General features: G+C 44.3%; 1 protein-coding gene across 1 annotated transcript in view; it reads left to right on the top strand.

Annotated features, from left to right (window-relative positions):
• RXFP1 (relaxin family peptide receptor 1) overlaps nt 1–15,256 on the top strand; it is a 136,336-nt gene that overhangs the window by 79,610 nt on the left and 41,470 nt on the right. The window lies entirely within an intron of this gene.

The raw sequence follows: 15,256 nt of genomic DNA, 5'->3' as shown, positions 1-15,256 counted from the left end.
CAGCTCTCACAAAAATCTACCCACAATCTACTCACAGCCTGCCCTCCTCTCCTATCCTCTCCTCCCTGTGCCTATCTCTCTCTGTTCTTCTCTCTCTGCTGCCTGCTGCAACTTGTTCTCTACTATACACACAGACTGCTTAGTCAATTTTGTTAATAAATCACTGTGAATTCTCTTTGCTCAACTCTACTGGTGATCACATTTTTAGTCATGAAAGTCATGAATGCAGCTGTGCTCGAACATAACAGATGGACTGTAGGACTAGTGATAATGTATGTGCATTATAGGGGGGGGGAGGGTGCCTAGAGTACTAGCATGCATGATATATGTCAAAAAAATGAAATAAAACAAATTAAAAATAAAAAATACATGGAGATGTTTTAATAGATTTAATAAAATTAAATAGGTTTTAAAAGAAACTAAAACAATATAGGATCCTCTATAATGTAAGTACAACCCAATTTTAGCAGTGTTTTTCACTGGAGGATTGAATAAAAAAAACAGAGAAGCGTGAAAGTAAAGTAAACCTCTCTATGTTTTTTATACTCTCTAGAAAAACATCCTGTTGTGCCTGTTGTGTTCTGATCTCAATTGCTCTGTAGAATATGTCTTATTATTTAGGTTCTGCAATACCGCTCTATTTTCTAGCAATTTTCCAAATATACTTATTTGTGAAAACATCTATAGCGCAATCTACTTAATTGCAGTTGCTATTTTTACAACTGATTCTTTTCTTTCTTTTCACATTTTCATGTCTGTCTTCTACAGTTGGGTGTTGTGTGTTCCTGCCAAGCTTGCTGACTCAATGTTCTGCCCTGGTGGATAAATACAATATAATGTTCATATACCCATCTCTATTCAGTCCGAGCTCTGTGCAGCATTGATGTTTTCTCTCTTTTTTATATTGTTTTTACTAAGATCCTGTATTTCCAAATGTACACACTGGCTGCAAACTGCACATTATAGATTAACCCTTAGGGGACACAGCCAGTTTTCATTTTTGCGTTTTCGTTTTTCCCTCCTCGTGTATATAAGGCCATAGCGCCTGCATTTTTCCACCTAGAGACCCAAATGAGCCCTTATTTTTTGCGCAACTAATTGTACTTTGCTAAGGCAGATGTAATTTTTGCCTAAAATGTGCCGGGAAACCAGAAAAAAATTATATGTGTGGTGAAATTGAAAAAAAAAAACGCATTTCTTTTATTTGGGGGAAATGTGTTTTTACGCCATTCGCCCTGGGGTAAAACTGACTTGTTATGCATGTTCCTCAAGTCGTTACGATTAAAACGATATGTAACATGTATAACTTATATTGTATCTGATGGCCTGTATAAAATTCAAACCGTTGTTAACCAATATACGTTCCTTAAAATCGCTCCATTCCCGGGCTTATAGCGCTTTTATCCTTTGGTCTATGGGTCTGTGTGAGGTGTCATTTTTTGCGCCATGATGTGATCTTTCTATCGGTACCTTGATTGCGCATATATGACTTTTTGATCGCTTTTTATTACAATTATTCTGGATTTGATGCGACCAAAAATGCGCAATTTTGCACTTTGGGATTTTTTTGCGCTGACGCCGTTTACCGTGTGAGATCAGGAATGTGATTAATTAATAGTTCGGGCGATTACGCACGCGGCGATAGCAAACATGTTTGTTTATTAATTTATTTATTTATTTTTATTTATAAAATGGGGAAAGGGGGGTGATTCAGACTTTTATTAGGGGAGGGGGTTTTGTGTTATTAAAAATACTTTTTTCTTTTACTTTAGACATATACTAGAAGCCCCCCTGGGGGGCTTCTAGTATATGCACTCTGATCTCTCATAGAGATCCATGCAGTATAGTTATACTGCATGAATCCATGAGATCGGTGTTCTATTACTTTTGGCTGCTGCAGCCAAAAGCAATAGAATGCCGAGCCGGGATCAGCGCCATTACGGAGCAGACCCCGGCCCGGTATGGATGCAGGGATCGCCCCCCCGCAGTCGCGCCGCAGGGGGGCGATCCCCCCACTAGACCACCAGGGATGTGTAACCGCAAGTATTTAGAAGCAGCTGTCAACTTTGACAGCTGCTTCTAAGTACTTAATTAGCGGGCACGGCGATCGGACCGTGCCCGCTAATAGCCGCGAGCCCGGGCTACTCGCGGCACCCGGGATCGCGGCAGTTCAGAGGGTGGTCGCCGCGCGACCCCCCTCTGAACTCCCATAGCGGCACGAGGACGTTAAATAACGTCCTGGTGCAGCTATGGGTTAATGTTTTTTTGAATAATGTTACATTTATGATTTCACTTTTACTATATTTATAGGTACAATTTATAGTGATGTGACTAGAAACTGCCAGGAACCTGCAATACATTAAATTCATACAGTGCCTTCTATATTTATTCAGAAAAACAGTCCCCTATTTTAAGAAAATAATGTTTTTATGTTTTAAAGTGTAACTGTAATTTCAAGTGATTTAAACTCTGTAATAGGTTTTTATTAAGCAAAAGAGTTTCCTTCTGTACTCAAAAAGCAGTTTCCCAGCAATCCCCCTCACTTCAGAGGAAGCAGGATTTCTCTGTCCATTCTATCCTATGGAGAGGGGAGGGGTCGAGAATAGGGAGTTGCGCACGGAGGACTGAAAACACAGTTTACATCCTTTCTGTTTATCTCCCCAAGCTACTAGATAAGCACTGACCTTTCTGACTCGTCAATGTGCCCAGACAGTAAGTAAACAGCTGGTATGTGTGTCTGTTCTTCCGGCTCACTCCTCTGCTTTGGCCCCTCCCCCCTCCATAGGTTATAATGGACACAGCAGAACCAGTCTTCACTCTGAAGTCATATTTGCTTGATAATAAACAGATTAGAAGTGAGGGAGGGAGGGAGGGAGGTGAGAAAAGCCTTTTGAGCACAGAAAGAGGCATTTTTGCCTAATAAAACCTATTACAAAGTTTCTTAAAATTGCTTGTACTATTGATTTCTGCAATAAAAAAAAAAAAAATCCATGACAGTTACACTTAAAAAACAAAGTAATTTACTTTTATAACTTTTTCAATATTTCCTTTCTCAATACTTTTGGTCCTTATAAGAAGACATGTACTGCGCAAGTGACGTCACCCAGCATCGCCGATACCTCAGTGGGCCATACTGCGGAACATTCATTGGTACACAGGGCCAGCCAGGGAATAGCGACCAGTGCTAGTTGTGGGAATGGCGGTACATGGGGATGACAGTGAGGTGGACTCTGAGCATTGCGTTTTAGGGCCCCATGAATCTAAAGTTAATGAGGGCTGCTGACACTAACTAATTTAGCATAACAGATGCTCTGACATGTCCTGGTCAGAGTTAGCTGGATGTGGCCCTTGGGCCGTACAATGCCCAGTTCAGGTCTAATTCATCTCTTTTCATCTCTATACCTGGTGAACACCTCTATGCACAATTGAATAAGCCTACTTCCCCCGGGGGTAACCTAACCTCAGTAAAGTTTCTTTGTGGGAGGAAACCTGGCCAGATATCAGTCATGAACCCAAACATTGCATGAGAAATGTCACAAGTCCGTAAGTCCTGCTGCATGCTTCGTCTAGTTTTTCCATATATGTGTTCTTATATGAGTATATATATTTGTTTTTAATAAACTGTGTTGTAATACTGTGCAAGTCTTCACTCAGTTAGAGGATTTTTTTTTTTTACTTGGACTTTGTTACCACTGAATGTTACCCACAGTTTTGCTTTTTTGACTTGGCACTTTGCTTATAGACTCCTGCTTGCTTTTCAGCTGTGGAAAATATAAAACAACTACTAAAATTAGCATAAGGTGGGCTAAGTAAATTTTACAGAAAAGCTTACCTTGCCATTTATGTACACTAAGAGATTTTTGCTCAGTTGTTAATAGAAAAAAATTATATTTTACCTTTTGAAATGCAGTTATTTTTTGACAAAAATATATCTACTAAAGTATTAATTATAAAAGCAAGGGAGAAAACCCCAAACCATGCAGAATAAAATTCCAATACCATGCTGACTATTTGAATTTTTGAATTTGCATATTTATTGTAGTTAGCATTGTCAATTTGCCATATACACCATCAAACTTGATATTATCATTTCTAAAGGGCCTTTTACACAGGCCGATTATCAGCCAGGAGCAATGCTTTCAAAAGTAGTGCATACTTACCTTCTGTGCTGCTTGTGATTCCGCATCCTCTTCTCTGGTTCTCCAGTCCAACGACTGCCACCTCCTGCAGAATGAGGAGACCGGGAGAGCCAGAGAAGGGAATGCCGGATCACAAGCAGCGCAAAAGGTAACTATGTACAGCTTGTAATCCTCTGGAAACTGACAGCACAGATATATGTATTTGCCTGGGGGTGGTAGTTGTGTGGGAAGCTTGGGGTGGAAGTTGTGGGGGGGCTGGGGGTGGTAGTAGTGTGGAGAGCTGGGGGTGGTAGTTGGGTAGGGGCTCTAGTTGTGTGGGGGGGCTGGGGCTGGTAGTTGTTTGGGGAGCTTGGAGTTGTAGTTGTGTAGGGAACTGGGGGTGGTAGTTGGGTAGGGCTGGGGATGGTAGTTGTGTGGGGAGCTGGGGGTGGTAGTTGGGTGGGGGCTGTAGTTGGGGGGGCTGGGGGTGGTAGTTGGGGGGGCTGTAGTTGTTTGGGGACCTGGGGGTGGTAGTTGTGTAGGGAACTGGAGGTGGTAATTGAGTGTGGAGCGGTAGTTGTGTGGGGGGCTGGGGGTGGTAGTTGTGTGGGAAGCTGGGGGTGGTAGTTGGGTGGGGGCTGTAGTTGTGGTAGCTGTGTTGGAAGCTGGGGTGGTAGTTGGGTGGGGGCTGTAGTTGTTTGGGGGGCTGGTAGTTGTGTGGGGGCTGTAGTTGTTTGGGGGGCTGGGGGTGGTAGCTGTGTGGGTAGCTGGGGTTGGTAGCTTTTTGGGGGCTGTAGTTGTGTGGGGGCTGCGGGTGGTAGTTGTGTGTATGACTGGGGGGTCGGTTGATGGGTTTTGTCTGGAGGGGTGGGAGGCTGAAGGAGCTTTATGTTACCTTAAAAGGGGGGGCACAGCAAAAAAAAGGTTTCGCACAGGGCGCCATTTACCCTAAGGCCGGCCCTGGTGACTACTGTACTATAATCGCTGGTTTTGTTGAACTTTCTTGAATTAAATGTACTGTACAGTATAGGGCTGTTTTGTATTGTACTGTAGTGATTAAACTAGGCATTTTTCAATGTAATAAATGAGTGCTGTAGTTAATAACTGATGGGTGCTGGAACCAATTGACCACATTTATATTATTTATGAGAAGACACTGCTCGGTTCTCAAACTGCCTTCCTGAACCAATTAGGTTTGAGGTACCGAGGTACTGAGGTACCACTGTATTTTATTATTTACAATATCATTACATTTACATTGTTAGCGAGGACCTTGCAGCCCTTGCTGCACGATTACCAAGCCATGTAATAAGCTCAGTAAGCATGCACAGATCTAGAATATTGGCGCTTGCTTATCTGGAATATCAGGCCGTGTAATATGGCCATTACAGTGATTAACCCTTCCTGCGGTACAGAGAGAAAAACAGTGTAGGTATGTTGCAGGGCCGTTTCTAGGTAATTTGGACTACAGGGCGAGTCTTGCTAAAAAGCACCCCCCCTTCCCCCCCCCCCCCCCCCAAAAAAAAAAAAAGTAATTCAGTGACTCACAGGTGACGTCTTCTTTGATCTGAGGCTTCAATTTCCTTTTCCTCTCCTTCTGGCCCAGGCCTCCATGTTGATTTCTTCCAGGTACAATTCATCTCCTCAGAACCTGCCAGACAAACATCTTAGGCTCTTCCACCTCCTACAACTTCCACTTTTTTGAGTCATGTGCAGTGAAGTCAGTAGGTATGTGGGTTACCCCCTGTGTATAAGATCCCCTGCTGTGCCCCCATATAGTAATAATCCCCCTGTGCTCTGTCCCCATAGTAATATCCCACCTGTGCTCCCTCCCATAATAATAATGCCTCCTGTGCTCTGTCCCCATAGTAATAATCCCCCTGTACTCCACTCTATAGTAATAATCCCCCTGTACTCCACTCTATAGTAATAATCCCCCTGTGCTCTGTTCCCATAGTAATGATCCCCCTGTACTCCACTCTATAGTAATAATCCCCCTGTGCTCCCCCCCATAGTAATAATCCCCCTGTGCTCGTCCCCACAGTAATAATCCTCCTGTGCTTGTCCCCACAGTAATAATCCCCCTGTGCTGTCCCCATAGTAATAATTCCCCTGTGCTGTCCCCATAGTAATAATCTCCCTGTGCTGTCCCCATAGTAATAATCCCCCCTGTGCTCTGTCCCCATAGTAATAATTCCCCTGTGCTCCCCCCATAGTAATAATCCTCCTGTGCTCATCCCCATAGTAATAATCCCCCTTGCGCTCTGTCCCCACAGTAATTATCCCTCCTTTGCTCCCCCATAGATCAATCCTCCGTGCAGTCTCAATAGTAATAACCCCCCTGTGCTTCCCCCCCATAGTATTAGTCCAGATAGTAATAGCCCCATATAGGATAGCCCTCCCCTGTATAGCCCCCCCATAGTATAGACCCCCTGTGTAGCCCCCCCATAGTAATGCCCTCCCCCGGTGTAGACCCCGAAAGTATAGCCTAGCCCCCCATAGTGTAGCCCTTCCCCATGTAGCCCCCCATAGTATAGACCCCCTGTGTAGCCCCCCCATAGTAATGCCCTCCCCTGTGTAGACGCCCAAAGTATAGCCAAGCCCCCATAGTTTAGCCCTCCCCCTATAGCCCACCATAGTATAGACCCCCTGTGTAGCCCCCCCATAGTAATGCCCTCCCCGTGTAGACCCCCAAAGTATAGCCTAGCCCCCCATAGAATAGCCCTCCCCCCATGTAGAGGAAAACAAAAAAACAAACAAAAATACACTCACCGCTCCTGGATCCTGGATCTTGCAGCAGCGTCTTCCTCTAGCAACTGATCCTGCAAGTACATTTAGCTTCCAGCACAGGGAGTCTGCCACACACCGGCCCAGAAGCTCACCTCTGTAGCCCTGCGGCGCCCGGACTTCTCTCCTCACCTCAGCGGCGGTCATGTGAGGTCATCACATTACATGTCCACCGCCAAGCAGGAGGGAGAAGTCCGGGCGCTGTGGGGCTACAGCGGTGAGCCTCTGGGCCGGTGTGTGGCAGACTGCCTGTGCCGGAAGCTCACTGTACTTACTAGAGATCCGGCGGCCGCTTAACGCCCCTGAGGGACCGGCCTGGGGGCGCATGCCGGGGGAGGGCGCCGCCAGGTAAGGTCCAGGGGGGTGGATGTGCCACCAGCGCCCCCTAGCTGTCGGCACCCCGTGCGGTCGCCCGGCCCACCCGCCACTAGAAACGGCCCTAGTATGTTGTTTACATCAGAGCTGAGAGCTGAGAGCTGAGAGCAGAGACGGACTGAACAGCGCAGATACAGAAGCTCAGAATATATAATTTACGTTACCGGATGATCCCTTTAACTGAAAAGTAAATTCTGTAAGGGTATGTTCATATTGAGTAAATCAGGTGGAATCCTGCCTGCCTCCTTGTGCCATAGCCTGTCTATGGGAGAGCCTGTGCTTTGAGGGGAGAGCAGCGGTAGCAGAGAAACGTGAGCTGTCCCATAGACAGGCTATGGCACACTGAGGCAGGTGGGATTTCGCGGCAAAAAGTTCAGTCGCAGAATTCCACCTGATTTACTCAATGTGAACATACCCAAAAGCCTGACAACTCAATGTCCTGTCTGTGCAAACAGAAAAGGATTAAAAGATGCTTTTATCAATGGAGAAGCCCTGGGGCATATGATATTACAAGCTTATCTGTTTTAAGAACATGTTCTTCCAGAGATAAGTAAAAGAATGCAGCATCCATCTTCTACTTGCCTGGATTATGTCAGAGTCCATATCCTTTCAGTGCTATTCATAACTACTACAACTAACACAAAATAAAATCCATGAAACAACAAAAAATTTACACAACTAGTAATGAAAAATATGCAGTATTTACATGAAATACAGGAAACTTGTAATACATCTTATTAGGAAAAAGTATCCACCCCTTCTAGCCTGGAGCTCCACTTCCCTTGCCTGCAGACCATGCAAAAAAATCCATTTAGTGTAGAACCATTAATAGATGACAGAGAGGAGGGAGATACAGCTGCAGGCTTTTACTCAATGTTTAGTGAAACAGCATGAGAGGAGGCAGCAAGGTCGAAATATCTGATTACTTAGAGCAAAGAAGAGCCAACCCGTCAACAGACATGGAAAAAGAAAACATTCATTGATGGAAGTCAACGGGGGAAAGACAGAAACTAAATATGCAGGTTAGACATTTCAAGCAGCACTATATCAAGTACACTATATCAAGCTACTTAAAGTGTCACTGTCGTTTAATTTTTTTTCCAGAAATCAATACTACAGGCGATTTTACTTTGTATTTGGGTTTATTAGCCGAAAAATGCATTTTTATCATGAAAAAACTGTTTGAAGGGGTGAAGGGAGATGAGACACCAAAATAGGACAACAATCTAAGTTAATCTACAGTTAATCACCTGGCTATCTCCTCTGACAGTCAGCACTGACCTCTCTGACCTCTGAATACCGCTGTCACCTACCTCAGTGTTGTGTAATACTTTGTTCTCTGCTCTCTACTGCCAACTAATTTCCTCCTCCCCCTCCCTTCTCTGGGTTGTGTCTGATGCAACAAGTCACAATTTCTTGATATTTTGCAGTGAATGGAAAAGAGGAGGGAGGGGGGGACCTGGGAAAAGTCTTTTTGAATGCAGATAATGGCATATTTGCCTAATAAACCCAAATACAAAGTTTCTTAAAATCGCCTGGACTATTAATTTCAGCAAAAAAAAAAAAAAAATGACAGTGACTCTTTAACCTCTTAAGGACCCATGACGTACCGGTATGCGGGTCCTTTAAGAGGGCGCCACGGACCGGCCGTATGCGATCGGGAGAGATGGCCTGCTAAAATACACTGCAGGCCATCTCTCCCTGTCGGCATGGGGGGTTGTTAACCCCCCCCCCATGCCGACGATCGCTGCTATTGACTGATCAGTTCAGATCAGCCAATAGCGGCGATCGAAACCTTTCCGGGCCATCGGTGACCCGGAAAATAATGCCAGCCGGTGCTGTCCGAGACGGCACCGAACGCCATTACTGTCACGGCGATCAAAGTCCCCAAAAATGCTAAATACCTGCCAGGTATTTGGCCATACTCACCGGATCCTGGGGTCCCGATCGGTGTCTTCCGGTTTCCGTTCGGGTCTTCGGCCTTTTCTGTTGGCCCCGACTTTTTTCGGCGCTCTGCTGCTCTCTAGCGGCTAAAAAGTGTAATACACTTATCAGCAGCTATAAGGATGTTCAGCATGTAGTAAATGTTTTTTTCGTTTTTTTTTCCAATTTTTTTTTTTTTGTATTTTCCGCACCCTTACGCCGCTGAGTGTTGATCTGCATCGCACGTAAGTGCGTTGCTAATCAGCAATTCCTCCTTTTTGGCGTAGGGTGTTTTTTTCTATATCCTACTGCCATGGTCTGTTGATAAGTGCTGCACATAAGTGCGGCATTTATCAGCAACACCATTTTTGGCGTAGGTTTTTTTTTTATACTGAATGTTAAAAAAAAAACTTAAAAAACACTACATTACACTACACTACATTGAATAAAGTTTTACACTTCACCACTACATACCCAATATACCAATCCCTATATAAAAATGGCCCCCAGGGCATTTTCGGTGTCGGACACATACGCTATTATTGCCTAGGACACCGAAACAGCCAGTGAGGATAAATGGGGGGGATCCTTTTTTCCTCCAGTCATCCTCATCCTCATCATCCAGTGATGTGTCTGGGGGTAGCGTACCATACGCTGCCCCCCAGACACGTCTTTTCCACCAGTACCGTCCCAATAGGAGATGACTGTATGGCGTGAAATTCTACAAACTCTGTGAGAGTACCTCAGGGTACACTTACAGATTTAGGGTACGTGCACACTGCGGAATGGCGAAGGATAACCCTTTGTGCATTCCGCAGCTGGCACCCGCCGGCGGACTGATGCAGGCGTGTGTCTCCACCCGTGTCATAGACTACATCCTATGCATGGGCGGATTCCATCGTTCATCCAAAGAATGAACACATTGGACGGAGAGCAGAATCCGCCCGTGCATAGAATGGAGTCTATGACACGGACGGAGGCCCGCGCCCGCATCAGTCTGCCGGTGGGTGCCAGCTGCAGAATGCACAAAGGGTTATCCTTCGCCATTCCGCAGTGTGCACGTACCTTTAGAGTGTATGAAGGAAGGGACACCCGAATCCAGCCCCCAGATGCCCCACCCCATCCTCGGAGTTAGTGGGAAGATTATTTGGGATCTGATCTTCCCACTTCTGGATAAAGGTCACCACCGGTACGGGGATAACTTTTATACCAGCACCCCCTCTTTCGGTCCCTCGCTGCCCGAGCTAAAGTAGCTTGCGGCACGATCCGAACATGTCAGAAGCAGTAATAGAGCCCCAATATTTAGCAGCCATGGAGCGGACCCAGCGCTTCTGGATATGAAGGACCCCGTATCGCACCAGGACAACATTTTCCAGGTGACGTCCCGCACACAGGAGAACGGGAGACCCCAGAAGAAGTGCAGAGTGTGACGTAACAGGGGGATCAGGAAGGACACCATTTTCCAGTGTGACACCTGTCCTGATCACCCCGGCCTCTGCATACAGGATCGCTTCAAGGCGTACCACACGTCATTGGAGTTCTACATTATCTAAATTCTTTCCCTTATTCCTATTTCAGGGATCACGTTGATCCAGGGATTATTCTGATTGCCATTATGGAGTCGGGAAGGAATTTTTTCCCAGTGATGAGGCTACTGTCGTCTGCCTTACAAGGTTTTTTTTTTGCCTTCCTCTGGATCAACACAGGTTGAATTTGATGGACTCCTGTCATTTTCAACCTTATAAACTAATAATTGGCCTAATATCCCCAAATAAATTAAAATTGTCCCTTTTCCCCAGCTAAATAGGTATGGCCGCCATTCCCATTAGAGACTTGCCATGTTGCATTTAAAAGCCTCTGTGCGGCCAAGACAAGGGGTGGGGTGAGGATATGGCCCCCTGGTGACGGCCACGTTTGGGACGTGAAAATTAAAAAAATTGTATTTTTTATTTTCACGGCACATGTTCTACATATGTGCCTGTTACCAGTGGGGTCCATATGCTCACTGCACCCCTTGTTAGATTCCTTATGGGGTGTAATTTCCAGAATGGGGTCACTTGTGGGGGGTTTCTACTGTCCTGGCAGCACAGGAGCTTTGTAATTGCGACATGGCCTCCATCCTCCATTCCAGCCTCTAAATGGCGCTCTGTCCCTTTGGTGGCTTGCCTGTGCCAGGGAAATTACCCTACACGTTTTGCATTTATTTTCTTTTTTAACCCCTTGTGGAAATAGAAAAAAATCAAGGCTAGACCAACATTTAGTGTAATTTTTTAAAAAATTTTACTCTAAATCATTGATCTTGTCTTGATTTTTTCATTTTCACAAGGGGCTAAAAGATAAAAAAACACAAAATGTGTAGAGCAATTTCCCCTGAGTATGAAAATACCCCACATGTGGACATAAAGCGCCATGTGGGTGCAAGCCTCCGAAGGGAAGGAGCGCCATTTGGATTTTGGAGGTTGGATTTGGCTAGAATGGATGATGAACGCCATGTTGCATTTACAGAGCCCTCGTGCTGCCAAAACACTGGAAACCCCCCACAAGTGACCCCATTCTGGAAACTACGCCCCTCAAGGAATCTAACAAGGGGTGCAATGAGGATATGGACCCCTTGATGACGGGCACATTTGTGCCGTGAAAGTGAAAAAATTTAAATTTTCACTTTCAAGTCACATTTTTCCACATTTGTGCCCGTCACCAGTGGGGTCCATATGCTTACTGCACCACTTGTTAGATTCCTTAAGGGGTCTAGTTTCCAGAATGGGGTCACTTGTGTGGGGTTTCCAGTGTTTTGGCAGCACAAGGGCTCTGTAAATGCGACGTGGCCCTTGAAATCCATTCCAGTGAAATCCAGCTTCCAAAAGCCAATTGGCACTCCTTCCCTTTGGAGGCTTGTCCTGCGCCCGCTTGGCACTTTATGTCCACATGTGGGGTATTTCCGTACTCGGGAGAAACTGCGCTACATGTCTTGTGTTTTTTTTTCCTTTTATCCCTTTGTGAAAATGAAAAATTGAAGGCTAGAACAACGTTTTAGTGTAAAAAATACTTTTGTCTTTTTTCACGCCATATTGTTCGGAAAATCTGTGAAGCACCTGTGGGGTCCAGATGCTCCCCATACTCCTTGTTACATTTCTTGAGGGGTGTAGTTTTCTAAATGGTGTCCCTTTAGGGGTGTTTTTTAGGTTTTGGCACCCTAGAGCCTCTGCCAACCTGAAGTGGTACAGTCAGAAATGACCAAATATAACGGAGCCATTGAAATTCCCTGGGCGCTCCTTTATTTCTGAGGCTTGTGGTTGCGTCAAATAGCGCAATAGGGCCACATATGGGGTACTTCTATAAACTGCAGGAACGGGGCAATCAATATTGGGGTGCATTTCTCTGGTAATAGGTTTATAATTATGAAAAATATTGGATTACAGTAAAATCTCTGCACAGAAAATTTAAATTTTCAAATTTCTTACACACTTAGCTTTTATTTCTGTGACTCCCCTAAAGGGTTAAAAAACTTTCTGGATGTGCTTTTGCAGAGTTTTGGGGGTGCAGTTTCTGAAATGGGGTGCTTTGTGGGGCTTTCTAACATACAGTCCCCTCAAATACACTTTAGTAAACCTGAACAGGTCCCTAAAAAAATCTGATTTTGAAATTTTACTGAAAATTTGGAAATTTGCTGCTAATGTTTTACGCTTTCTATTGTCTAAAAAAAATGAAATATAGTTTAATAAATGCCGCCAACATAAAGTAGACATGTTACTTATGCTATTTAATATATAATTTATGTGGTATAACTATTTTCTGTATAAGCAGAAAAGTTTTAAAGTTGGAAAAATGCATTTTTTCACAATTTTTCAAGTTATTTTGGGTTTTTTTTTTTATAAAGATTCGTTATAAGTATCGACTCCAATTTACAAGAAATGTGAAGTGCAATATGTCACGAGAAAACAATCTCAGAATCAGCCAGATAGGTAAAAGCATCCTGAAGTTATTAATGTATAAAGTGACACAGGTCATATTCATAAAATTTGCTCTGGTCCTTAAGGCCATTTCGGGCCTGATCCTTAAGGGGTTAAAGTAACTTTAGTGAAAGAGAATGTCTGTATCAGGCCTTTGTATTTGAGGAAAAACTAACAGCAGATTAGAAGAATCTTATGGGGCAGAACACGCTGAATAAGAATGTACCTGTTTTATGATGAAATCTAACTCTTTATTAATATGCTAATGAGGGTGTTTGGCGCACTGGGGGTGCTTTACTCCTCTGTGCACCAAACCACCTGCCCGCTGCCTCTTTCATATTATTAATATAAAATTGATATGGTGCTCTGCTACGCCACGAAAATATCCAAGAGATAGCAGTGGGCAGCTGGGCAGATCAGTGCACCAAGAGGTAAAGTACCGCCAGCAGACAATGTTCACACGTTTCTTCCTCTCCTATTAAAATGACGTCTGTCATTTCGCTGTCTGGCAGCAATGGCAGCTGTTGGTACATTATTATAATTGCCCTTTGGGTGTGTCTTTAATTAAATAGCCACTGAATTAAATAGTAACAATGACAGGACATTGGGGAAAACAAATAGTGAACGACTAAAAAAATGACATCCACTGTTTTTACAATACATTGCACTGAAGTCAATTAAATTGCGTCAATAATGACTTTTTTTTAAATAGAAAAGAGAGATACCTTTTCTATTTTTTTGATGTTGTGGGAACATAGCCTTGGGGTGACAGATGTGCTTTAACACTTAAATGGTTGCCGATGCTTCTTTACATATTGTCGGCCGTGTGGGAGCTCGATCAGCCGTCAAATGCCTGACAGTTGCAAATAGGGATGAGCGAACCGAACCGTTACAAACCAGTTTCATTACGAATTTTGGGAAAAGTTCGGTTCAGGGCCAAACCAAACTTTGAGAAAGTTCGTTACGAATCTGGTAAAAATAACAACGGCGACGCAAAATTGTACTTTTGTCACAGAATAGACAAGGATACAAGGGATTATTATCCCTATAATCCCTTGTATCCTGGTTTTCTGTGAATATCAAGATGTGTGACGTCACCCCTGTTAGGGTGAGACCTTAAATTAGTCTCCTCAGATACACCTGGGGGCTGCCTAATCAAAAATGTAATGTGACAGCTGTCTGTGAGTATTAACCAAGACACATGAAAGCAACTTCAGGGAAAATCAGTTCATATCGTTACAATTAGGTTTAAAAAAAAAAAAAAAAACCTGTTCAGCCACAACAACAAAGAGGTTTTTTTTTTTGTTTTTTTTTTAAAGTCCAGAAAAAAGTCCCATCACTGTCTGGGAAACAAAAAAAAGTCCCATCACTGTCTGAGAAACAAAAAAGTCCCATCACTGTCCCAGAAACAAAAAAAAGTCCAAAGAAAGGTCCCATCTTTGTCCCAGAAACAAAAAAGGTCCCATCAGCTGTCCCATCACTGCACAGTTGTGTAGAAAAATGTTGGTGACTCATTGAGAATCTTGGTGTCCAAGACCGTGCACCCCAGTGCTGATGTCTGGTCCTTTAATTATGGGCAAGGGCAGTACATGTCTGTTACTGCCCATTAGGTCAACATTCCCCCAGAAGACCACCAGAAAGTTAGCCCATTCTTGCCACTGTCACCTCCCCCGTGCTTTAGGGGGCCAGTTCTGCACAAGTTCTGCCTCCACCAGCTTGCAGCCATCCACTGATTTGACTGCAGTCCAACCTGCCCCAGTGTCTTACCAACGAAGTCAGGCCCGGCGCTCTCAGGATGTCCTCCATTTTGTGAGCCTGGGTGAACGAAGGCACAGTGGGCAGGGTCTCCTATGGACCATCAGGTAGCAGATATATGAATGGCTGAGCCAAGGTCAACTAACGGTGGGAAGTGCTGTAGCCCACAAAAGGAGTAACCTTTTCTCTGCAGTGCAGAAGCGAGTCATACACTTTGGAACATGTGATAAACCTCATAGTGCACAGGTCTCTTCGAACATGGCGTTCCAATTGTTGATCCCTTTTGAGGACGCGACTCTGTGAGCAGGCATCAAGGACATCATCCCACTCGTCCGTATTCTGGAAAGT

This window comes from Dendropsophus ebraccatus, chromosome 7 (genome assembly GCF_027789765.1).
Source record: "Dendropsophus ebraccatus isolate aDenEbr1 chromosome 7, aDenEbr1.pat, whole genome shotgun sequence".
Taxonomy (NCBI): Eukaryota; Metazoa; Chordata; class Amphibia; order Anura; family Hylidae; genus Dendropsophus; species Dendropsophus ebraccatus.
Note: the sequence above shows the minus strand (reverse complement) of the source record. Positions and strands in the feature narration are given on the sequence as shown.